Source organism: Oncorhynchus gorbuscha, linkage group LG18 (assembly GCF_021184085.1).
Source record: "Oncorhynchus gorbuscha isolate QuinsamMale2020 ecotype Even-year linkage group LG18, OgorEven_v1.0, whole genome shotgun sequence".
In the NCBI taxonomy this organism is placed as follows: domain Eukaryota; kingdom Metazoa; phylum Chordata; class Actinopteri; order Salmoniformes; family Salmonidae; genus Oncorhynchus; species Oncorhynchus gorbuscha.
In genome coordinates, this window is record NC_060190.1 from 63,805,108 (window position 1) to 63,831,116 (window position 26,009).

Sequence of the window (26,009 nt, forward strand, 5' to 3'; positions counted from 1 at the left end):
TTTTGGGTCCATGGCCAGGAAACACCCCAGACCTTAATCCTATTGAGAACTTGTGGTCAATCGTCAAGAGGTGTGTAGACAAACAAAACCTCACAAATTCTGACAGACTCCAAGCATTGATTATGCAAGAATGGGCTGCCATCAGTCAGAATGAGGCCCAGAAGTTAATTGACAGCATGCCAGGGCGGATTGCAGAGGTCTTGAAAAAGAAGGGTCAACATTGACTCTTTGCATCAACTTCATGTAATTGTCCATAAAAGCCTGTGACACCTATGAAATGCTTGTAATTATACTTCAGTATTCCATAGTAACATCTGACAAAAAATATGTAAAGACACTGAAGCAGCAAACTTTGTGAAAATTAATATTTGTGTTATTCTCAAAACTTTTGACTGTATAGTGCATACCTTTATTAGATAAGTATTCAATCCCCTGATTCAATACATGTTAGAGTCTTTAAAGATTTTCCACACCTGGATTGTTCAACATTTGCCCATTATTATTTTCAAAATTCTTCAAGTTCTGACAAATTGGTGGTTGATCATTGCTACACGACCATTTTCAGGTATTGCCATAGATTTCAAGCAAATTTATGTCAAACCTCGAACTCTGGCACTCAGAAACATTCACTGTCTTCTTGGTAAGAAACTCCAGTGTAGATTCTATCTTGTGTTTTTTGTTATTATCCTGCTGAAAGGTAAATTCATCTCCCGGTGTCCGGTGGAAAGCAGACTGATCCAATTTTTTATTCTGAAAAACTCCCCAGTCCATAACGATTACATGCATATGAAAATATGGAGAGTGTACTCCTGAACTTATTTAGGCTTGCCATTACAAATGTGTTGAGTACTTATTTACTCAAGACATTTCAGCTTTTCATTTCTAATTAATTTGCTAAAATATCAAAAAACATAATTCCCCTTTGAAGTTATGGGTTACTGTGTGCAAGCCAGATACAAACAAAACTAAATTGAATCCATTTTAATTTCAGGCTGTAACACAACAAAATGTGGATAAAGTCAATCGGTGTGAATATTTTCTGAAGGCACTTAACAGTATGTGATACTGTTAAACTGGACTTGGTACTGTACTTTTGTTATGGCCATTGCGAAATTCATACTGTGCTTCTCTCTGCTCTTGTCCACTGCCATGAAGGACGTAGTTACTTGTGCTTGTGCCTAGACTGCCGTGCATGTCAGATGGTCCGGTTGGATATTAAAAGTCCACTGGAAAGGCATACTCTCCAGGCAGTTTCACAATGGAAGGCTGAACATTGACCTCTGTCATTTATTCTACTGTGTGTGCAGCTTCTATAGCTTCCTACCCCCTGGTACAAGGCCAGGTCAGCTGAGAGATATTGCTGCTGGTTAGACTCTGTGGCACATGGCCCCTGGGTGTCAGTCTGGATGGACCTCCTAACCAGCACAGCTGTTCATGCTTCATTACAATCTGTTGGATGCGAGGTGGACTAGTGTCAATCCCTTACCAGTAATAGAATAATGTATCACTGTGGATGTAGGCAGCTCTCTTTTTTGAGTGAATATAGCCCTCTCTCCTTTCATATTGTGACGGACTACACTGAACCAAGTAATCCATTTTTTTTGTATTTTTAGACTTCCTCGAAGATAATATGCCCTTCCAAACTGACTCTCATCAATGTTCCTCCTTATACATGGCTATGGTTCTACTCCATTAAGGTATTCATTAGCCAGGATATCTCGTTGATGATAGTATTAGTGAGAGCTCAGGTCCTGTTGATTAAATCTAACATGGTGTCTCAGTAACGGGGAGCGTGCCTGCCTGCCTCCCTGCCTCTCCAGGTGCACTCACCTGCTCCTCCTCTGGAGAAGCAATTATTCTTTGTGTGGCAGGATGAAGAAGGAGGTGCTCCCCAGACGGTCACACAGCCAAGCCCCTGCTAATTGGTGATGTTAGGGATTCAGACCAGATGCAAGGAGCTCCTCGTTGTCCTTCTTTTTTTTTTGCTCAGCTTTTTCTCCACTTTGTTTTGCTTTGTCAACACTTTCTTTTGATATGCATATCAATAAATGTTTTATTCATGTAATCTAGGAAATCAGACTGGTTAGCCACATGCTCCCCTTTATTTATTCTCCACCATGATTCACTATGTGTGGGTTCACAGTTACAAATGTGTTTTCCTGAAAGGCTTACAATTAAACAACCTCAGTGAAAATGAATGATTAATGCAATTGTCACTCTCACACCTGGAGAAAACAGCGCAGGTGAAACTGTAGATTCATGGCATTCTTCTTCTCTTTTTCTGACAGCTTCCAGTCTTTTTAATGAGTCTGTGACGCTAATTGAGTGGCTGGGAGGGAACATTGATCAGTGCTGCTCCCAGCAGAACAGCTTAGAGGCAGGGGCACTGGCAGGATGTGCTGAATGGCACTGGTTTACAGTTCCTGTCTCCCAAAGGGCGTGTGCACCAGTCCCAGAATAACATCTCTGGCTCTTCCCGTTTATCATCACTCTAAAGATGTGAAGTTTAATTAAAACTTTGCTATACTACGTTCATGTCAATGTTTATTAAATCGCATAAGGGTCGTTCCACCTCAAAAAGCACAAGAAAGGGGATTGGCATTTTTTGTTGTTGTTAGGAACAGATAAGATTAGCATTCTTGACACATTATTTTATTGAAATATAATTTGATCTCTTAGAAATTAAGCTAATTGATTGTACCCAAATTGGGCATTTTAATTTAGAGGATTCATGTGATATTCAATAAATATAGTACATAACATCTGATTTGAACCAAACTTTTTTCTAACAGGAATCAGGGTTGACACTCTAGACCCAAACTGTTACAGACCTATATCCATCCTGCCCTGCCTTTCTAAAGTCTTCAAAACCCAAGTTAGATCACTGACCTTTTCAAATCCCACCTTACCTTCTCCACTGTGCAATCCGGTTTACGAGCTGGTCACGGGTGCACCTCAGCCACGCTCAAGGTACTAAACGATATCATAACCACCATTGATATAAGACAGTACTGTGCAGCCGTCTACATCAGCCTGGCCAAGGCTTTCGACTCTGTCAATCACCGTATTCTTATCAGCAGACTCAACAGCCTTGGTTTCTCAAACGACTGCCTCGCCTGGTTCACCAACTACTTCTCAGATAGAGTTCAGTGTGTCAAATCGAAGGGCCTGTTGTCCGGACCTCTGGCAGTCTCTATGGGGGTGTCACAGGGTTCAATTATAGTTTCTCTGTATATATCAATGATGTCGCTCTTGCTGCGGGTGATTCCCTGATCCACCTCTACGCAGACTACATCATTCTCTATACATCTGGCCCTTCTTTGGACACTGCTAACCGATCACTGCCTGCACCCACCCAGCTGCCTGACGAGCATCACTACTCTGGACGGTTCTGACTTAGAATATGTGGACAACTACAAATACCTAGGTTTCTGGAAAGACTGTAAACTCTCCTTCCAGACTCAAAATTAAATCTAGAATTGGCTTCCTATTTCGCTACAAAGCATCCTGCACTCACGCTGCCAAACATACCCTCATAAAACTGACTATTCTACCGATCCTCGACTTTGGCATTGTCATTTACAAATTAGCCTCCAACACTCTACTCAGCAAACTGGATGCAGTCTATCACAGTGCCATCTGTTTTGTCACCAAAGCCACTTATACCACCCACCACTGTGACCTGTATGCTCTCGTCTGTTGGTCCTCGCTACATATTCGTCGCCAGACCCACTGGCTCCAGGTAATCTATAAGTCTTTGCTAGGTAAAGCTCCGCCTTATCTCAGCTCATTGGTCACCACCTTTCCTTTCAGTTCTTTGCTGCCAATGACTGGAATGAATTGCAAAAATCGCTGAAGTTGGAGATTTATATCTCCCTCACTAAGTTTAAGCATCAGCTATCTGAGCATCTTACCGATCGCTGCTGCTGTACACAGCCCATCTGTAAATAGCCCATCCAATCTACCTACCTCATTCCCATAATGTGTTTATTTACTTTTTTGCTCTTTTGCACACTAGTGTTTCCACTTGCACATCATCATCTGCACATCTATCACTCCAATGTTAATTTGCTAAATTGTAATTACTTCGCTACTATTGCCTATTTATTGCCTTTCCTCCTCACACCATTTGCACACACTCTATATATACTTTTTCTTTTGTGTTATTGACTGTACATTTCTTTATTTCATGTGGAACTTTGTGTTGTTGTTTGTGTCGCACTGCTTTGCATTATCTTGGCCAGGTCACAGTTGTAAATGAGAACTTGTTCTCAACTGGCCTACCTGGTTAAATAAAAGTGAAATAGTAAAATAAATAGGTTGGAACGGAAAATATGGCACTGTACAATGTGACCGTCGGGAGTATGCTACAGTACTGGGCTATTTAGCTACAGATTCCTCATTTTGTGCGGGCACGTGGGACACTGGGGTTCAATTCCCTGACGGGGAGGAAAGAGTAGGCTTTCCTTCTAAATAAGAATTTGTACTTATACTGAAATTGCAACCAATCACAGTGGATTAAACTGAAATTGCAACCAATCACAGCCAACCTAACTAAGAAATAGAATGATATAAATCTCCTCCTACCTTCCTTCTAGGCAGGTCTATCGTCCAGCTACTTGCTAATAAATCAAATCTAATTACATTTTATTGGTCACATACACATGGTTAGCAGATGTTATTGCGAGTGTAGCGAAATGCTTGTGCTTCTAGTTCCGACCATGCAGTAATATCTAACAAGTAATCTAATCTGCAAAAATCACTGAAGCTGGAGACTGATATCTCCCTCACTAGCTTAAAGCACCAGTTGTCAGAGCAGCTCATAGATCACTGCACCTGTACATAGCCCACCTGTAATTAGCCCATCCAACTACCTCATCCCCATACTGTTATCTATTTGATTTATTTTGCTCCTTTGCACCCCAGTATCTCTACTTGTACACTCATATTCTGCACATCTATCACGCCAGTGTTTAATTGCTCATTTGTAATTATTTGTAATTGTTGTTTGTGTTGCACTGCTTTGCTTTATCTTGGCCAGGTCGCAGTTGTAACTGAGAACTTGACCTCAACTAGCCTACCTGGTTAAATAAAGTTGAAATAAAAATAAATAAAAAATTTCACAACAACTACCGTAAACAAACAAGTGTAAAGTAATAAATAAGAATATGTACGTATAAATATATGGATGAGCGATGGCCAAACGGCATAGGAAAGATGCAGTAGATGGTATAGTGTATAGTATATGCGATGAGTAATGTAGGGTATGTAAACATTATATAAAGTGTCATTGTTTAAAGTGACTGTTGATACATTTATTACATCCCATTTTTATTATTAAAGTGGCTAGAGATTTGAGTCAGTATGTTGGCAGCAGCCACTCAATGTTATTGATGGCTGTTTAACAGTTTGATGGCCTTGAGATAGAAGATGTTTTTCAGTCTCTTGGTCCCAGCTTTGATGCACCTGTACTGACCTCGCCTTCTGGATGGTAGCGGGGTGAACAGGCAGTGGCTCGGGTGGTTGTTGTCCTTGATGATCTTTTTGGCCCTCCTGTGACATCGGGTGGTGTAGGTGTCCTGGAGGGCAGGTAGTTTGCCCCCAGTGATGCGTTGTGCAGACCTCACTACCCTCTGGAGAGCCTTGCGGTTATGGGCGGAGCAGTTGCCGTACCAAGTGGTGATACAGCCCGACAGGATGCTCTCGATTGTGCATCTGTAAATGTTTGTGAGTGTTTTTGGTAACCAAATTTCTTCAGCCTCCTGAGGTTGAAGAGGCGCTGTTGCGCCTTCTTCACCACGCTGTCTGTGTGGGTGGACCATTTCAGTTAGTCCGTGATGTGTACGCCGAGGAACTTAACTTTCCATCTTCTCCACAACTGTCCCGTCGATGTGGATAGCAGCTCCCTCTGCTGTTTCCTGAAGTCCACAATCATCTCCTTTGTTTTGTTGACGTTGAGTGTGAGGTTATTTTCCTGACACCACACTCCGAGGGCCCTCACCTCCTCCCTGTAGGCCGTCTCGTCGTTGTTGGTAATCAAGCCTACCACTGTAGTATCATCTGCAAACTTGATGATTGAGTTAGAGGCGTGCATGGCTACGCAGTCATGGGTGAACAAGGAGTACAGGAGAGGCTAAGAACGCACCCTTGTGGACCCCCAGTGTCGAGGATCAGTTGGGTGGAGATGTTGTTTCCTACCCTCACCACCTGGGGGCGGCCCGTCAGAAAGTCCAGGACCCATTTGCACAGGGCCTCGAGCTTAATGACGAGTTTGGAGGGTACTATGGTGTTAAATGCTGAGCTGATAGCAATAATGGAGCTGTAGAACGTGACCGTGTGTGTTTGATAGAGTATTTTCCAATTAGCAACAGTTTGTTTACCTTCATTAGACAACTTTGTTACAATATTTCTGTGATTCAGTGATATTTATTCCCATAGTAATTCGTTATGGATCCATAACTATATAAACATTGGCATTTTGAATGAGTATTTTTTTAAACTATTTTATTAACGAAAGCATAAAGATGCCATTATTAGTTACATTGTTTTAGTTTGAACGTGCAGATTGGCACTAAGAACAGCGGGAACATTTCCCTAGTCAGTGCCATTATTAGTGCAATGCCCCTTAAAATGTTGCTCTGTGCTACCCAGTGTGGCAGGGTGGGGGTCCATCCCCCCCTCCCCATTCCCCCTTCCTCCTCCCTTTCCCATGGGCTAGGTCAGTCCTCCGTGTGCGGCTCTGCAGCCTATCCCGTGCCCCGTGCCCCCTGCCCTCGTGCCTTGAACCTCGCGCACCTACCACTATTTCAGTGGATACAGCTGGAGAACTGCAAGGCAATCCCATTGTGCACCACTCGGGAGCGACGACCAATATGACCAATATATATTGTCCTGCTAATAACATGGTTAATAACATATCTGTGCGAATGTCCAAGGGGCTCTTATATAATTCTAAATTAATAATAATAATTGCTTTGTTTCAAAAATAACAATATTTTGAGGATTATTTTGTTTTCAAACAACGTAAAATGAGCGAGAAAAAGCACATTCTTGTACATGGGATGAGACATTGTTACTAATTTGTGAATAAAGCCAGTTTGTTATTTATTTCTGTTTTTAGAGGGAGAGAAACCAAAACCCTATGGGTCTCCCTGGCGAGGCCGGCACAGGCATTGAACCAGCATCTGTAGCAACACAGCTTGCAGTGCGATGCAGTGTGTTAGACCGCTACGCAACTTAGGAACTATACAATGTCTGGAGTAGGCTACAGTACTACAGAGACACAGTAGCTCCTTGGGACCCAAAAGCATAATCAGAGCTCTAACTCCACCTTGCGCTGGTCTGGAGCAATGAAGTAGTGACGCAGGGTACCGTACTAAACCACAAATTACCTCTAAATGATGCAGCATAATTGCAAAACCTTTAGAGGAGCAACCACTGTACGGAACAGCAAGAGGAACTGCCCTTCACTACCTTAAGGCTATGCTCAAGCCCTACACACCAAACCAAGCACTCTGTTCTGCCACATTTGATCTCTTTCCCCCCCTGAAAAGCATGTTTTTGATTTATTTAATACCATTTCACTGATTCCGCTCCAGCCATTACCATGAGCCCGTTCTCCCCAATTAAGGTGCCACCAACCACTTGTGTTTGAAACAGTGGCCAGGTAAAGACAACCAACAGATGGGTTTCTGTCATACCTTATCCATAAACTGCTTACAGGTTAAGGACATTTTGGAATTTGGGTGAGGTATGCCTTTAAAATTGAGGGTGGGGGATTCTTTAAAAAAATCTGCTAATAGTAGGAACACCACCATCTAATGGTCAGAACCGGGTAATATCAGGTTGCAGGATGGGACATTAACCTAACAACTTCAGTGATACATTTCTATGAACAAGGGGAATAAACATCACTAAATTCACTGAGAATACATTACATTGGATGAAGAAACAATACTCCGAGCCACAGCTCTATAGTACATGTCAGACATAGATAACTGATAGCATATACTCGTTGTCAGGGTGGGATTATTGTGGGGGGGTCCGTGGGTGGCTTTTTACAATTTCTTTGGATTCCTCATGTCTTACTCATTGTTATGAGTAAGCAAGTCACTGTGACTCATGCATGGTGGTTTGTTTGTTCCTCCTGCATGACTGCCTAGTAGTTGCCATGGTGGAACTTTGTCTAATGCAAGATGGTTCAAAGTTGACCAATATATTAAGCCAAGGCAAGTACAGGCTGGTGATGTAGCAACTATACTTGGCATAATACAGTTGTGTTAGTAAAAGTTGTCTGTGACTAAGTGAATTAAATAATGTATGTCCACTGTCCTCAAGTCCACCACCTCATATATGCGCAACTAGAATATGCAAAGATGAGATCAGCAATTCTATGCACGTACTGTAGTGCAAACCTTGAAAGTTTTGTCAATTGCCTGTTGGTCGAACATTCTGTCGGCGTCTTCGACCTCCCCCCCAACCTGTACAGTAGCTTTATGATATAATATGTATTATCCAGTCTGTGCTGTTGTTACATCATCCATCAAGGGAAGTAGGCATTGTGGACCTGAGACTAAATTACACACGTGTCTGTCACATCCCTGGTGACTTCAGTCTAACCAGCAAGGACTCTGTCTCTATGAGTGGAAAGAAAACAAGTCCAATTATGCCAGCTCAACCTCAATGCAGCGGGGGCAAGCAAACAAGATGTTTGTTCTTTTATTCTTTATCACAGACACCCTCTACTGAAATGATATTGTTTGTTCCAGTAAGATGGAAAACATAATGGAAAAAAAGAATTCTGGTGCACACACACAAATATTCACACACATCAACTAGATACACTATATATATATATATATACACACACAAAAGGTATGTGGACACCCCTTCAAATTAGTGGATTCGGCTTTTTCAGCAACCCCCGTTACTGACAGGTGTATCAAATCGTGCACACAGCCATGAAATTTCCATGGACAAACATTGGCAGTAGAATCGCCTTATTGAAGAGCTCAGTGACTTTCAATGTGGCACTGTCATAGGATGCTACCTTTCCAACAAGTCAGTCAAATTCCTGCCCTGCAAGAGCTGCCTTGATCAACTCTAAGTGCTGTTTTTGTTAAGTGGAAACGTCTAGGAGCAACAACTGCTCAGCTGCAAAGTGGTAGGCCACACAAGCTCACAGAGAGGGACTGCCAAGTGCTGAAGCACGTGGCACGTAAAAATCATCTGTCCTCGGTTTCAACAATTCACTACCGAGTTCCAAACTAACCTCTGGATGCAACGTCAGCACAAGAACTGTTCGCCGGGAGCTTTATAAAATGGGTTTCCATGGCAGAGCAGTCGCACACAAGCCTAAGATCCCCATGCACAATGCCAAGCATTGGCTAGAGTGGTGTAAACCTCGCTGCCATTGGAGCAGTGGAAATGTGTTCTTTGGAGTGATTAATCACTCTTCACCATTGGGCAGTCCAACAGACAAATCTAGGTTTGGCGGATGCCAGGAGAACACTACCCGCACCAATGCATAGTGGCAACTGTAAAGTTTGGTGAAGGAGGAATAATGGTCTGGGGCTGTCTTTCATGGTTTGGGCTAGGCCCCTTAGTTCCAGTGAAGGGAAATCTTATTGCTACAGCATACAATTACGTTCTAGATGATTTTGTGCTTCCAACTGTGTGGCAAGCATGTTTCAGCATGAAAATCCCCCCGTGCACAAAGCGAGCTCCATACATGAATGGTTTGTCAAGATCGGTGTGGAAGAACTTGACTGGCCTGCACAGAGCCCTGACCTCAACCCCATTGAACACCCTTGGGATGGATTGGAACTCCGACTGAGAGCCAGGCCTAATCACCCAACATCATTGCCCGACCTCACAAATGCTCTTGTGGCTGAATGGAAGTCCCCGCTGCAATGTTCCAACATCTAGTGGAAAACCACCCCAGAAGAGTGGAGGCTGTTAAAGCAGCAAAAGGGGGACCAACTCCATATTAATATCCATGATTTTGGAATGAGATGTTCATCGAGCAGGTGTCCACATACTTTTAGTCATGTAGTGTATACAGTGCATTCAGAATGTTCAGACCCCTTGACTTTTTCCACATTTTGTTACGTTACAGCCTTATTCTAAAATTGATGATATCTTATTTTCCTCTCCAATCCACACACAGTACCCCATAATGACAAAACAAAAACAGGTTTTTAGACATTTCTGTAAATGTTTATTTTTAATTTTTTATTTTAAGTATTCAAACCCTTGACTCAGTACTTTGATGAAGCAGCTTTGGCAGCGATTACAGCCTCAATTCTTATTGTGTATGACGCTACAAGCTTGGCACACCTGTATTTGGGGAGTTTCTCCCATTCTTCTCTGCAGATCCTCTCAAGCTCTGTCAGGCTGGATGGGGAGCATCGCTGCACAGACATTTTCAGGTCTCTCCAGAGATGTTAGATCGGGTTAAAGTCCAGGCTCTGGCTGGACATTCACAGATTTTTGTCCCGAAGCCACTCCTGCATTGTCTTGGCTGTGTGCTTAGGGTGGTTTGTTGCAATGGGCTATTGTGTATAGATTGATGAGGAAAAACATTTATTTAATCCATTTTATAATAAGGCTGTAACATAACAAAATGTGTAAAAGGCAAGTGTTCTGAATACTTTCCGAATGCCCTGTATAAACCCATTCAAATATCACATAAGCCTACGTTCTTGTAAGATAATAAACCAGTCTTCACATACCTGTTGAAGGGTTGTGAAATGAGTCATGAATTTATTTGCATCCTGCTTTGCACAAACACAGTGCTTTAACACTCAATGATATGCAATATGCATCACTTCATGAGGCTATAGATAAAAATAAGGCATCTTGATGTGCTAGTCACACACTTGTACACGCACACACACACAAACACACGCACATGCATATTGACGCCACACACACACACATTCACACAGGCACACACACATCATTTTCGCACTGCACATTATTTACAGAGTGAGAACAGACAGCAGTCTGGAAGCAGCCAAGCCCTTCATAGAGCATTTTCAATCTGCTTAACAGCTCTCACTGGTTGCAAAATGTTTTGATTATCCATGTTCAGTTTGTCTTGCCATTGTGGCTACAAGTAAGTTAAAGGGAATCTCGAGAGACACTAGAAATCAATTACTGAAATAGGCACATATTTGTTTGATTAATAAAATCCTCTTTTCAGTGGGGTCTGCTGAATTCAGTTATATTATTCATTGAATCAGGAACAAATTAGTTTGTTTATTTTTTTCATCTGGAAAGAAAATTATCATTCTGAGAATAAAAGTTCATGTCCATTTAAAGTCCATCAAGGTCATCCTATAATCAGTGGGTGAATCAAATTGGCTTGGTCTTATTGCAGATGGCAATAGTAATCACACAAAATTAAAATGATATTAATTTATCTTTTTGGAATAGGGTTTATGACCTCTGTCTAGACATGTCCACTCTCCAATGTATTCTCCATTAAACAATAATGCTGCTGCTGTCTAACCTGGATGAGACTAACCTGGATAAATAATATATTTTTATTATCTATACATTTCAAACCTTACTCTCTCAATGGGAATTTTGTTAAAGAACCTGAGTATGACCACATTAAAATTAGATGAAAAGGTATGAAAACCCTCTCTCTCTCTTATAACCTGCATTTTGCATGAGAATTGGGGAAGCATGTGTGAATATCACAATAATAAATGCAGTCACCAATTTGAGCCTGGTGGGAATTCAGAGCGCTGTAGCACCCAGCGGCAGTATACCCGGGTGTTTTCACCTGACAAGTTTCCTCTGCCACATATCATTCAGATGTATAAAGCTATAATCTTGTGCTGGGAAATATATATACATTTGAAATCGGAAGTTTACATACACCTTAGCCAAATATATTTAAACTCAGTTTTTCACAATTCCTGACATTTTATCCTAGTAAAAATTCCATGTCTTAGGTCAGTTAGGATCACCACTTTATTTTAAGAATGTGAAATATCAGAATAATAGTAGATAATTATTTATTTCATATTTTATTTCTTTCATCACATTCCCAGTGGGTCAGAAGTGTACATACACTCAATTAGTATTTGTTGCCATTGCCTTTAAATTGTTTAACTTGGGTCAAACGTTTCAGTTTCACTTCCACAAGCTTCCCACAATAAGTTGGGTGAATTGTGGCCCATTCCTCCTTACAGAGCTGGTGTAACTGAGTCAGGTTTGTAGGCATCCTTGCTCACGCACTCTTTTTCAGTTCTGCCCAGAACTTTTCTACAGGATTGAGGTCAGGGCTTTGTGATACAAAAATAGAACTGTTTGGCCATAATGATCATCGTTATGTTTGGAAGAAAAAGTGGGATGCTTGCAATCCAAAGAATACCATCCCAAACGTGAAGCACGGGGGTGGGAGCATCATGTCGTGCTGGTGCTTTGCTGCGGGAGGGACTGATGCACTTCACAAAATAGATGGCATCATGAGGAAACAAAATTATGTGTATATATTGAAGCAACATCTCAAGACATCAGTCAGGAATGTTAAAGCTTGGTCGCAAATGGGTCTTCCAAATGAACAACGACCCCAAGCATACTTCCAAAGTTGTGGCAAAATGGCTTAAGGACAACAACGTCAAGGTATTGGAATGGCCATCACAAAGCCCTGACCTCAATCCTATAGAAAAGTTGTGGGCAGAACTGAAAAATTGTGTGCGAGCAAGGAGGCCTACAAACCTGACTCAGTTTACACCAGCTCTGTCAGGAGGAATGGGCCAAAATTCACCCAACTTATTGTGGGAAGCTTGTGGAAGGCTACCCAAAATGATTGACCCAAGCTAAACATTTTAAAGGCAATTCTACCAAATACTAATTAAGTGTATGCAAACTTTTGACCCACTGGGAATGTGATGAAATAAATAAAATCTTAAATAAATCATCCTGTCTACTAATATTCTGACATTTCACATTCTTAAAATAAAAAGTGGTGATCCTAACTGACCTAAGACGGAATTTTTACTAGGATTAAATATCAGGATTTGTGAAAAACCTCAGTTCAAACATATTTGGCTAAGGTGTATGTAAACTTCTGACTTCAACTGTATATACTTTTTACAGTCTAGTGTGTCTTGGGTACGGTATGTGAGGTCAAAAGGGAGTACAGGAAAGATACCGTATGTGCATGTGTTCCATGAACATATTCGGTTTTAATTGTGAGTAATTTTTACCTGTACTGTAGAATATGATGTACAGTTCACTATACACTGACCGTAATGACCATCGTTATGTTTGGAGGAAAAATTACAAACACTTTCCTAATATTGAGTTGTACAATCCACCCCCTTTTGCCCTCAGAACAGCCTCAATTCATCAATGCATGGACTCTACAAGGTGTGGAAAGCATTTCACATGGATGCTGTTCCAGTGTTGACTCCAATGCTTCCCACAGTTTTGTCAAGTTTTTTTGGATGTATTTTGGGTGGTGGACCATTCTTGATACACATGGGGAACTGTTTTTGACACAAACTGGTGCACCTGGCACCTACTACAGAACCATACCCCGTTCTGACTGTCAAATCTGTTGCATAGGTGATATGAGTTTAGACTTGAGGTAACTTACTGCAAGCTATCTTCAGTCGTTGAATTTACGTACATTATTTTGCCAAATCGTTTTTGCAACAGGCATAGTTTGAAAACAGGAAGAAAATATTTTAGGTTTGCAGGGGGAACTGTATTGTAGTTAGGGTTTTTGTTTTGAAATGCATTTTGTCACATTACCTTATCAGTCACGTCACATCTCCAGCATGTTTTCATTTTTTCCTCAGGGGAGGTACCTTAGAGAAGATCCCAAACACGTAACAACAAAATAATGTGTTCATTAACAATGCAAAGTTCTAGGGAAAACAGAGTTAATCTTTCCCCCAAAAAATGTCTGAATGACTGCTCACAGGATATCTGAAGCATGTAATTTAACAAATTGTGCAATTTGAGAGGGTAGCACAAAAGCTACGGTCACAAACACAGGAAATCATTCCACCCGTAAGGTATTTTGGCTGTTATTGTTTATTTAAACATTGCATTGAATAATGCAAATTGTCGTGTTTTGAGTGGTTTTGTTATGTACTGCACAATGTAGCATCGATACACCCTGCTGCTAAAAAGCTTTTCTATTCCGGACACAAAATAAGTGGCCTGGTTCTCCATTGTACATGGCAATATACACCCCTACCGCATGCCAATAAGAACACTGACCTTTGATGTTTTAAACAATTCAGGAATCTGCCATTAGTATATTTTAGCCAAGTTAGCCACAGGCAGGTGTTAAATACATTCTGATTTTGTTTGTTTGTTTCAAAATGACTCCACAGACAATCCACACTCATATCTTGAAGTATCTTGTTACAGTATGTCTGCTGCTTACTGCAGCCTATAGTGAAAATGGCTGGAGATTGGAAGGGTAATGTGGTGTATAACCCTTGAATCACATCTAATCACATTGGCTGCGTTTAGACGGGCAGCCAAATTCAGATTTTTTTTTCACTAATTGGTCTTTTGACCAATCAGATCAGCTCTGAAAAAGATCTGATGTGAAATGTGATTGGTCAAACAACCAGTTTGTGTAAAAGAGATCACAATTGGGCTGCCTGTGTAAACGCAGCCATTCTCGGCCAAAGGTAAGAATAGTTGCAAATGCAGTCACTTATTCTTTATCCCATGGCTTAATGACACTAAAGGCTTTGTGAAGTCATGCACATTGGATTCCCAGCTGCCCATGGAGTAATGGAGATTTCCATTCTGTGTGTCATTTTAGTGAGAGAATACAAACCACAGCCAAGGAAGGCTAACTGCACAACTAAATGCTTAAACGTCAACAGGGACACAACTACTCCAATAGCACTCTTGGAAAATAGGACTCAAGTTGACAAAAGGCAAATGAAAATGTGTCCCCGACTGTTGTTAGGTATAAATCAGTAGCTATCCTATTACTGCCTAAATAGCTTTTGAAGACACGTCTCACCTCCAATAACTCTTTTCTCTGCCATGGTGCTGTGACAGGCAGAATTCATTTATATGTTTTGTCTGCTTGGGGTTTGGCCCTCTAATGGTTTTACCAGGGCTGGCCTGTTTTCTGCCTCTGACTAATTGTCTGTTTTTCAAGCAGGTTTGATGTCTGAGTCTGCGTGTAAGCTGAGTGTTGTTTTGTCCTGACTGTGTGTCCCCTATAGAGAGCAGTGTCCTGCAGAGCCCAGTGTTCACCAAGCAGCCTGGCAGCATTGTGTTTCCTGTTGACTCCCAGGAAAACAACAGAGATGTGGTGTTCAGCTGTGAGGCCCAGGGAAGCCCATCTCCCCTTTATCGGTGAGTATACACTGAGTGTAAGAAACATTAGGAACACCTTACAAATGATGAGTTGCACCCCCTTTTTGCCATCAGCCTTAATTTGAGAAGGCGTTCCACAGTGATGCTTGCTCATGTTGACTCCAATGCTTCCCACAGTTGAGTTAATAAGTTGGCTGGATGTCCTTTGGGTGGTGGACCATTCCTGATACACATGGGAAACTGTTCTTGAGTGTGAACAATACAGCAGCGTTGCAGTTCTTGACACACTCATACTGGTGCGCTTGGCACCTACTACCATACCCAGTTCAAATGCACTTAAATATTTTTTCTTGCCCATTCGCACTCTAAATGGCATACATACACAATCCATGTCTCAAGGCTTAAAAATCATTCTTTAACCTTTTTCCTCCCCTTCATCTACACTGATTGAAGAGCATTTAACAAGTGACAATAAGGGATCATAGCTTTCACCTGGATTCAAATCAAAGGTTTTTGGTCACAGGCGCCGAATACAACAGGTGTAGACTTTACATTGAAATGCTTACTTACGAGCCCATTCCCAACAGTGCAGAGTTAAAAAGTGACAGCCATTTGATAAATAAAAACGGAAATAGTAACACAATAAAAACAATAATGAGGCTATATACAAGGAGTACCAGTATGTGCAGGGGTACGAGATAGTTGAGGTAATATAGTATGTACGTGTGGGTAGGGGTAAAAGTGACTAGGCAATCAGGATATATAATAAACAGAATAGCAGCAGCGTATGTGAAGTGTGTGTGTGTATGTGTGTATGTGTGTGTATGTATGTGTGTGTGTTGGAGTGTCAGTGTAGTATGTCTGAGTCTAGTGAGTGTGCATAGAGCCGGTGCAAGGGATTCAGTGCAAAACAATTAAGATAAATAGAGAGGGTCAATGTAAATTGTCTGGGTAGTCATTTGATTAACTGTTCAGCAGTCTTGTGGCTTGGGTTTAGAATATTTTTACGTGCGTTTTGGTCACAGACTTGGCACTCTGTTACCGCCTGATGTGCGGTAAGCAGAGAGAACAGTCTACGACTTGGGTGGCTGGAGTCTTTGACAATTTCTAGGGCATTCTTCAGACAACGCCTGGTATAGAGGTCCTGGAGATAAGGGAGTTTGGACCCAGTGATGTACTGGGTCATACGCACTACCCTCTGTAGCACCTTGCAGTCAGATGCCGAGCAGTTGCCATACCAAACGGTGATGCAGCCAGTCAAGATGCTCTCAATTGTACAGCTGTAGAACCTTTTGAGGATCTGTGGGCCCATGACAAATCTTTTCAGCCTAATGAGGAGGAAGAGGTGTTGTTGTGTCCTCTTCATGATTGTGTTTGTGTGTTTGGACCATGATAGGTCCTTAGTGCTGTGGACACCAAGGAACTTGAAGCTCTCGACCCACTCTACTTCAGCCACGTCAATGTGAATGGGGCATGTTCAGCCCTTCATTTCCTGTAGTCCACAATAAGGTTCTTTGTCTTGCCCACGTTGAGGAAGAGGTTGTTGTCCTGGCACCACACTTCCAGAGGGCCTACCACTATCATGTTGTATGCAAATTTAATAAAGGTGTTGGAGTCGTGTGCGGCCACGCAATCATGGGGGAACAGGGAGCACAGGAGGGGACTGAGCACGCCCCCCTGAGGGGCCCCCCTGTTGAGGTTCAGCGTGGCGGAAGTGTTGTTGCCTACCCTCACCAGCTGGGGGCGGACCGTCAGGAAGTCCAGGATCCAGTTGCAGAGGGAGGTGTTGTCCCAGGGTCATTGGCTCAGGGATAAGCTTGGAAGGCACTATGGTGTCGAACGCTGAGTTGTCATAAATGAACAGCATTCTCACGTAGGTGTACTTTTTTCCAGGTGGGAAAGGGCAGTGTGGAGTGCAATCTGTGGATCTGTTGCGGTATGCAAATTGGAGTGGGTCGAGGTTTTCGGGGATGATGGTGTTGATGTGAGTCATGACCAGCCTTTCAAAGCATTTCATGGCTTCCGGGGTGAATGCTACAGGACAGTAGTCATTTAGACAGGTTACCTTGGCATTCTCAAGCACAGGGACTATGATGGTTTGCTTGAAACATGTAGGTATTACAGTCCAGGTCAGAGAGCGATTGAAAATGTCCGTGAAGACAATTGCCAACTGGTTTGCACATGCTCTGAATACGTGTCCTGGTAATCATACACACATCGGCTACGGAGAGCGTGATCATACAGACGTCCAGAAGAGCTGGTCCTCTCACGCATGGTTCAATGTTGCTTGCCTCGAAGCGACAATAGAAGGCATTTAGGTCACCTGGTAGGCTCGCTTAACTGGGCAGCTCTCGTCTGGTTTTCCCTTTGTAATCCATGATAGTTTGCAAGCCCTGCCACATCCGACGAGCATCAGAGCCGCTGAAGTAGGATTAAATCTTAGTCATGTATTGATGCTTTTCCTGTTTGATGGTGTAGTGGGATTTGTTATAAGCGTCCAGATTAATATCCTGCTCCTTGAAAGTGGCAGCTTTAGCCTTTAGCTCAATGCGGATGTTGCCTGTCATCCATGGCTTCTGGTTGGGATATGTATACATGGTCCCTGTGGGGACAACGTCATCGATACATTTATTAATGAAGCCAGTAACTGATGTGCTAAACTCCTCAATGGCATCGGATGAATCCCGGAACATATTCCAGTCTGTGCTAGTGTTAGCAGTTGATGTTACTCTTCAATACCACAGACCCCAAAGCAAATCAAGGGAGGAAATAGGTTTATTCTTATTCAAAGAGGACGAATCATGCGGGGACGTAGATGTTCATGCTCCCCTGTCCTCAGTGATTCTCTCCTGTGGTTCCCTCCACAGAACAATGGGACAGGTTGTAGTTTTTTTACCCAGCCCTAGCCTGTGGTTGACCAATTATAATTCCTTACAATAAAACTGGGCCAATGGCCAAAAAACAAGTATTCAATTTCTGATTGGACCAATGAGAACGTGCCCCACATAGCTATAAGTTAAGGACTGACATTCCTAACAGATGTTAAACTGAAAAGCAACTATTTTAAATTAGAATTCCCTATTGACCGTTAGTACTCTTGACTTTTAGTACTCTTGATCTCTCATCCTCTGCATTGTGTATTCATCTTCAAAATATTCTTACACTAGCGAACAGTCTTGTAGGTTAGTATCCACTTACATTTACATTTTACATTTAAGTCATTTAGCAGACGCTCTTATCCAGAGCGACTTACAAATTGGTGCATTCACCTTATGACATCCAGTGGAACAGTCACTTTACAATAGTGCATCTAAATCTTAAAGGGGGGGGTGGGAGGGATTACTTATCCTATCCTAGGTATTCCTTAAAGAGGTGGGGTTTCAGGTGTCTCCGGAAGGTGGTGATTGACTCCGCTGTCCTGGCGTCGTGAGGGAGTTTGTTCCACCATTGGGGGGCCAGAGCAGCGAACAGTTTTGACTGGGCTGAGCGGGAGCTGTACTTCCTCAGTGGTAGGGAGGCGAGCAGGCCAGAGGTGGATGAACGCAGTGCCCTTGTTTGGGTGTAGGGCCTGATCAGAGCCTGGAGGTACTGAGGTGCCGTTCCCCTCACAGCTCCGTAGGCAAGCACCATGGTCTTGTAGCGGATGCGAGCTTCAACTGGAAGCCATTGGAGAGAGCGGAGGAGCGGGGTGACGTGAGAGAACTTGGGAATGTTGAACACCAGACGGGCTGCGGCGTTCTGGATGAGTTGTAGGGGTTTAATGGCACAGGCAGGGAGCCCAACCAACAGCGAGTTGCAGTAATCCAGACGGGAGATGACAAGTGCCTGGATTAGGACCTGTGCCGCTTCCTGTGTGAGGCAGGGTCGTACTCTGCGGATGTTGTAGAGCATGAACCTACAGGAACGGGCCACCGCCTTGATGTTAGTTGAGAACGACAGGGTGTTGTCCAGGATCATGCCAAGGTTCTTAGCGCTCTGGGAGGAGGACACAATGGAGTTGTCAACTGTGATGGTGAGATCATGGAACGGGCAGTCCTTCCCCGGGAGGAAGAGCAGCTCCGTCTTGCCGAGGTTCAGCTTGAGGTGGTGATCCGTCATCCACACTGATATGTCTGCCAGACATGCAGAGATGCGATTCGCCACCTGGTCATCAGAAGGGGGAAAGGAGAAGATTAATTGCGTGTCGTCTGCATAGCAATGATAGGAGAGACCATGTGAGGTTATGACAGAGCCAAGTGACTTGGTGTATAGCGAGAATAGGAGAGGGCCTAGAACAGAGCCCTGGGGGACACCAGTGGTGAGAGCGCGTGGTGAGGAGACAGATTCTCGCCACGCCACCTGGTAGGAGCGACCTGTCAGGTAGGACGCAATCCAAGCGTGGGCCGCGCCGGAGATGCCCAACTCGGAGAGGGTGGAGAGGAGGATCTGATGGTTCACAGTATCGAAGGCAGCCGATAGATCTAGAAGGATGAGAGCAGAGGAGAGAGAGTTAGCTTCAGCAGTGCGGAGCGCCTCCGTGATACAGAGGAGAGCAGTCTCAGTTGAATGACTAGTCTTGAAACCTGACTGATTTGGATCAAGAAGGTCATTCAGAGAGAGATAGCGGGAGAGCTGGCCAAGGACGGCACGTTCAAGAGTTTTGGAGAGAAAAGAAAGAAGGGATACTGGTCTGTAGTTGTTGACATCGGAGGGATCGAGTGTAGGTTTTTTCAGAAGGGGTGCAACTCTCGCTCTCTTGAAGACGGAAGGGACGTAGCCAGCAGTCAGGGATGAGTTGATGAGCGAGGTGAGGTAAGGGAGAAGGTCTCCGGAAAGGTCTCCATTGTACCACTTCCGTATTGAGCGCGTCACTGGTACATCCTATTTGAGTTTTTTGCTGGTTTTCAGATTTCCTGCAGTAAAATCACTGGCCACTGGGAGCGCCACCTCTGGAGGAGCATTTACTTGTTTGCTTATGGCCCTATACAGCTCGTTGAGTGAGGTCTTAGTGCCAGCATCGGTTTGTGGTGGTGAAGACAGCTATAAAAAAAATGTAAATAGTGTGGTCTACAGCTTATCGTGTGGTATTCAAACTCAGGTAAGCAGAACCTTGAGACTTCCTTAATATTAGAGATTGCGCACCAGCTATAGTTAATAAAGACACACACACCACCAAATCAAATGTATTTATATAGCCCTTACATCAGATGATATCTCAAAGTGCTGTACTAAAACCCCAAACAGCAAGCAATGTAGGTGTAGAAGCACGGTGGCTAGGAAAAACTCCCTAGAAAGGCCAAAACCTAGGAAGAAACCTAGAGAGGAACCAGGCTATGAGGGGTAGTACTCTTCTGACTGTGTGGAGTGGAGATTATAACAGAACATGGCCAAGATGTTCAAATGTTCATAAATGACCAGCATGGTCAAATAATAATAATCACAGTAGTTGTCGAGGGTGCAGCAAGTCAGCACCTCAGGAGTAAATGTGAGTTGGATTTTCATAGCCGATCATTAAGAGTATCTCTACCGCTCCTGCTGTCTAGAGAGTTGAAAACAGCAGGTCTGGGATGGGTAGCACTTCCGGTGAACAGGTCAGGGTTCCATAGCCGCAGGCAGAACAGTAGAAACTGCAGCAGTACCACAGCCAGGTGGACTGGGGACAGCAAGGAGTCATCATGCCAGGTAGTCCTGAGGCATGGTCCTAGGGCTCAGGTCCAAGAGAGAGAAAGAGAGAATTAGAGAGAGCCTACTTAAATTCACACAGGACACCGGACAAGACAGGAGAAGTACTCCAGATATAACAAACTGACCCAAGCCCCCCGACACAAACTACTGCAGCACAAATACTGGAGGCATCAGGAGACACTGTGGCCCCATCCGATGATGCCCTCGGACAGGGCCAAACAGCCAGGATATAACCCCACCCAGGGATATCTTCAACCACCAACTTACCATCCTGAGATAAGGCCGAGTATAGCCCACAAAGATCTCTGCCACGGCACAACCCAAGGGGGGGCGCCAACCCAGACAGGAAGATCATGTTAGTGACTCAAGTGACGCACCCCTCCTAGGGACGGCATGGAAGAGCACCAGTAAGCCAGTAACTCAGCCCCTGTAATAGGGTTAGAGGCAGAGAATCCCAGTGGAGAGAGGGGAACGGCCAGGCAGAGACAGCAAGGGCGGTTCGTTGCTCCAGAGCCTTTCCGTTCACCTTCACACTCCTGGGCCAGACTACACTCAATCATATGACCCACTGAAGAAATGGGTCTTCAGTAAAGACAAAAGGTTGAGACCGAGCGAGTCTGCATCTCTCACATGGGTAGGCAGACCATTCCATAAAAATGGAGCTCTAAGAGAAAGCCCTGCCTCCAGCTGTTTGCTTAGAAATTCTAGGGACAATTCGGAGGCCTGCGTCTTGTGACCGTAGCATACGCATGTACAGCAGGACCAAATTGTAAAGATAGGCGCAAGCTCATGTAATGCTTTAAAACCTTGAAATCAGCCCTTGCCTTAACAGGAAGCCAGTGTAGGGAGGCTAGCACTGGAGTAATATGATCACATTTTTTGGTGCTAGTCAGGATTCTAGCAGCCATATTTAGCACTAACTGAAATGTATTTAGTGCTTTTGCACGCCCAATTTTTCAGCTTTTGATTTGATAAAAAAAGTTTGAAATATCCAATAAATGTCGTTCCACTTCATGGTTGTGTCCCACTTGTTGTTGATTCTTCACAAAAAAATACAGTTTTATATCTTTATGTTTGAAGCCTGAAATGTGGCAAAAGGTCGCAAAGTTCAAGGGGGCCGAATACTTTCGCAAGGCACTGTATCTGTGTGTGTGGTCCATTTAAGTTTGTCGGTTCTCCACTGCAGTCCCATCAATGTTGTTAGGGGTGTGCACCCTCTGCTGTTTCCTGAAGTCCACAATCATCTCCTATGTTTTGTTGACGTTGAGTGAGAGATTGTTTTCCAGGCACCACACTCCCAGAGCCTTCACCTCCTCTCGTCATCATTGCTAATCATGCTTACTACTATTGTGTCATCTGCGAATTGATGATTGAGTTGGAGGCGTGCTTGGCCATGCAGTCATGGGTGAACAGGGAGTATAGGATGGGGCTGAGCATGCACCCTTGTAGCCCCAGTGTTGAGGATCAGTAGAGTAGAGGTTATGTTTCCTACCTTCAACAGGACCCAGTTGCACAGGATGGGTTCAGACCCAGGGCCTCAAGCCCAATGAGGAGCTTTTAGGGTACTATGGTGTTGAATGCTAAGCTATAGTCTATGAACAGCATTCTTACATACTGTAGGTATTCCTCTTGTCCAGATGGCAGTCTGCAGTGTTATGGTGATTGCATGGTCTGTGAATCCATTGGGGCAGTAAGCAAATTGAAGAGGGTCTAGAGTTGCAGGTAAGGTAGAGGTGATATGATATGGTGGCCATCTTGAACCATAATGGGGACAGCAGACTGGGATAGGAAGAGATTGAATATGCCCATAAACACACCAGCCAGCTGGTCTGCGCATGCTCTGAGGACGCGGCTAGGGATGCCGTCTGGGCATGCAGCCTTGCGAGGGTTAACATGTTTAAATGTTTTACTCATGTCGGCCACGACAAGGAGAACCCACAGTCCTTGGTAGCGGGCCGTGTCGGTGGCACTGTGTTATCCTCAAAGCATGCGACGAATGTGATTAGCCTGTCCAGAAGCAAGACGGTCTCGGCGACGTGGCTGGTTTTGCTTTTGTTGTCCGTGATTGTCTGTAGCCCCTGCCACATATGTTTCATGTCTGAGCCATTGAATTGCGACCCTACTTGTTTGATTGCCTTGCGGAGTGAATAACTACACTGTTTATATTCTGCCATATTCCCAGCCACCTTGCCATGGTTAAACAAGTAGGGTCTGGTTATGGTAGGTTTTAATGGTAACAATGGATACTACATCTCCAATACACTTCCTAATAAACTCAGTCACCGTATATGTGTATAAGTGTAGATTATTTTCACCGGCTACCCAGAACATATCCCAGTCCACGTGAACAAAACAATCCTGAAGCGTGGATTCCGATTGGTCTGACCTGCATTGAGTAGTTTTTAGCGCGGGTACTTCCTGTTTGAGTTTCTGCCTATAGGATGGGAGGAGCAAGATGGAGTCGTGGTCAAATTTGCCGAAAGGAGGGCAGGGAAGGGCCTTGATATTGATATGTTATTAGAACTTCGGCAGCCTAGTCCTCAAATTTGCTTTGTTAACCTTTAGTGACGCCCAGCCAGTGAACGGGACCGTTATCATCATCATCTGACACTAATTAGCATAACGCAATGGACATAAATCTTCCTAGAAAATCTTCCTATTCATGAAAATTCCCCAAGGTGTCTACAGCTGTCACACCTTGGTCATTGTATTTTGTGTTTTTGTTATATGTTTGGGTAGGCCAGGGTGTGACATGGGTTTATATGTTGTTTTTCGTATTGGGTTTGTAGTATTTGGGATCGCGGCTAATTAGGGGTCACCACTGGTGTCCCCCAGGGTTGTATAGGCTTGGCTGCCTGAGGCGATTCTCAATCTGGAGTCAGGTGCTTATCGTTGTCTCTGATTGGGAACCGTATTTAGTTGTAGCCTGAGTTCGCGTGATTGTATTTTGTGGGTGTTTGTACCTGTCTCTGTGTAGTAGTCACCAGATAGGCTGTAATTAGTTTCACGTTTAGTTTGTTGTTTTCACGTATTTCAGTTATTTCATGTACCGTTTTCATTCATTAAAGTCATGAGTAACCTACACACTGCATTTCAGGTCTGACTCTCTTCTTGGAACAAACAGACAGGACACGTCAATCACCACCTTCCGGAGACAGAAACACCCACCACTCACAGACCGAGCAGCAATTTGTAAGTCGTGAACTGGCTTAAATGTAAAGGAGCTAAAGGAGGACGTTATGGAAGGTAAAGGCATGGTTTTCATTCATTAAAGTGATACACACGATTTCGGTCTGACTCTCTTCTTGGGAAGAAATCAGACAGGTGGGCGGCTAAAGGAGGACGTTATGGAAGGACCCAGAGAGTGCAGGCGCCCGCCTGGGATTCGCTTCAGCAGTGCGAAGAGGGCTACAGGCGAATCGAGTCAAAGAAAAAGACACGCCGGCTAAAACGGAGAGGCGCTGGTTTAAACAGGCAGCGATAGCTGGAGCAGCAAAGGGAGGATGAATTATTCGGAGAATGGACATGGGAAGATGTGTTGGATTGTAAAGGTTGTTACACATGGGAGGAGATATTGGCCGGAAGAGATCGCCTCCCATGGGAACAGGTGGAGGCACTGAGGAGAGCAGAGGCAGTCGGAGATAGGAGCCGACGATACGAGGGACCACGGTTGGCAAGGAAACCTGAAAAGCAGCCCCAAAAAATTATTGGGGGGGTGGCTAGAAGGGAGAATAGTTATGCCAGGTAGGAGACCTGCGCAAACTCCCTGTGCTCGGCGTTGGGCTAGAGAGACCGGGCAGGCACCGTGTTATGCTATGGAGCGCACAGTGTTTTCAGTGCGGGAGCATAGCCAGGTGCGGCACATACCAGCTCTTCCTATTGGCCGGGCTAGAGTGGGCATCGAGCCAGGTAAGCTTGGGCAGGCTCGGTGCTCAAGAGCTCCAGTGCGCCTGCACGGTCCGGTCTATCCAGAGGCACCTCTACACACCAGTCCTCCGGTAGCAGCTCCCCGCACCAGGCTTCCTGTGCGTGTCCTCGCGCCAGTACCACCAGTTCCAGCACCACGCACCAGGCCTCCAGTGCACCTCGCCTGTTCAGCGCAGCCAGCACTTTTCTCCTCTCCTGCGCTGCCGGAGTCTCCAGTCTGCCCAGCGCGGCCAGTGCTCCCAGTCTGCCCAGCGCGGCCAGTGCTCCCAGTCTGCCCAGCGCGGCCAGTGCTCCCAGTCTGCCCAGCTCCGCCAGTGCTCCCAGTCTGCCCAGTGCTCCCAGTCTGCCCAGCGCCGCCAGTGCTCCCAGTCTGCCCAGCGCCACCAGTCAGCCCAGCGCCACCAGACAACCAGTCTCTTCCAGATTTCCCCGACAACCAGGATTTACCGGAGCCTACTACCTGCCTGAGCTTCATCTCAGTACCGGGCTTCCTCTCAGTACCGAGCTGCCCCTCTGTCACGAGCTGCCCCTCTGTCACGAGCTGCCCCTCTGTCACGAGCTGCCCCTCTGTCACGAGCTGCCCCTCTGTCACGAGCTGCCCCTCTGTCATGTGGGGATCAGGGTGAGGACTATTAGGCCATGGTCGGCGGAGAAGGTGGATTATCCCAGGACGCGAAGGGGAGGAAATATGACATTTATGGAGTGGGGTCCACGTCCCGAGCCAGAACCGCCACCATGGACAGACGCCCACCCGGACCCTCCCTATGCTCTGTCACGCCTTGGTCATTGTATTTTGTGTTTTTGTTATATGTTTGGGTAGGCCAGGGTGTGACATGGGTATATATGTTGTTTTTCGTATTGGGTTTTGTAGTATTTGGGATCGCGGCTAATTAGGGGTGTTGTATAGGCTTGGCTGCCTGAGGCGATTCTCAATTGGAGTCAGGTGCTTATCGTTGTCTCTGATTGGGAACCGTATTTAGGTAGCCTGAGTTTGCTTTGTATTTTGTGGGTGTTTGTACCTGTCTCTGTGTAGTAGTCACCAGATAGGCTGTAATTAGTTTCACGTTTCGTTTGTTGTTTTCGTATTTCAGTTATTTCAT

At 44.5% G+C, this 26,009-nt stretch overlaps 1 pseudogene; it reads left to right on the forward strand.

Annotated features, from left to right (window-relative positions):
• LOC124004110 overlaps positions 1-26,009 on the forward strand; it is a 253,618-nt pseudogene that overhangs the window by 64,962 nt on the left and 162,647 nt on the right.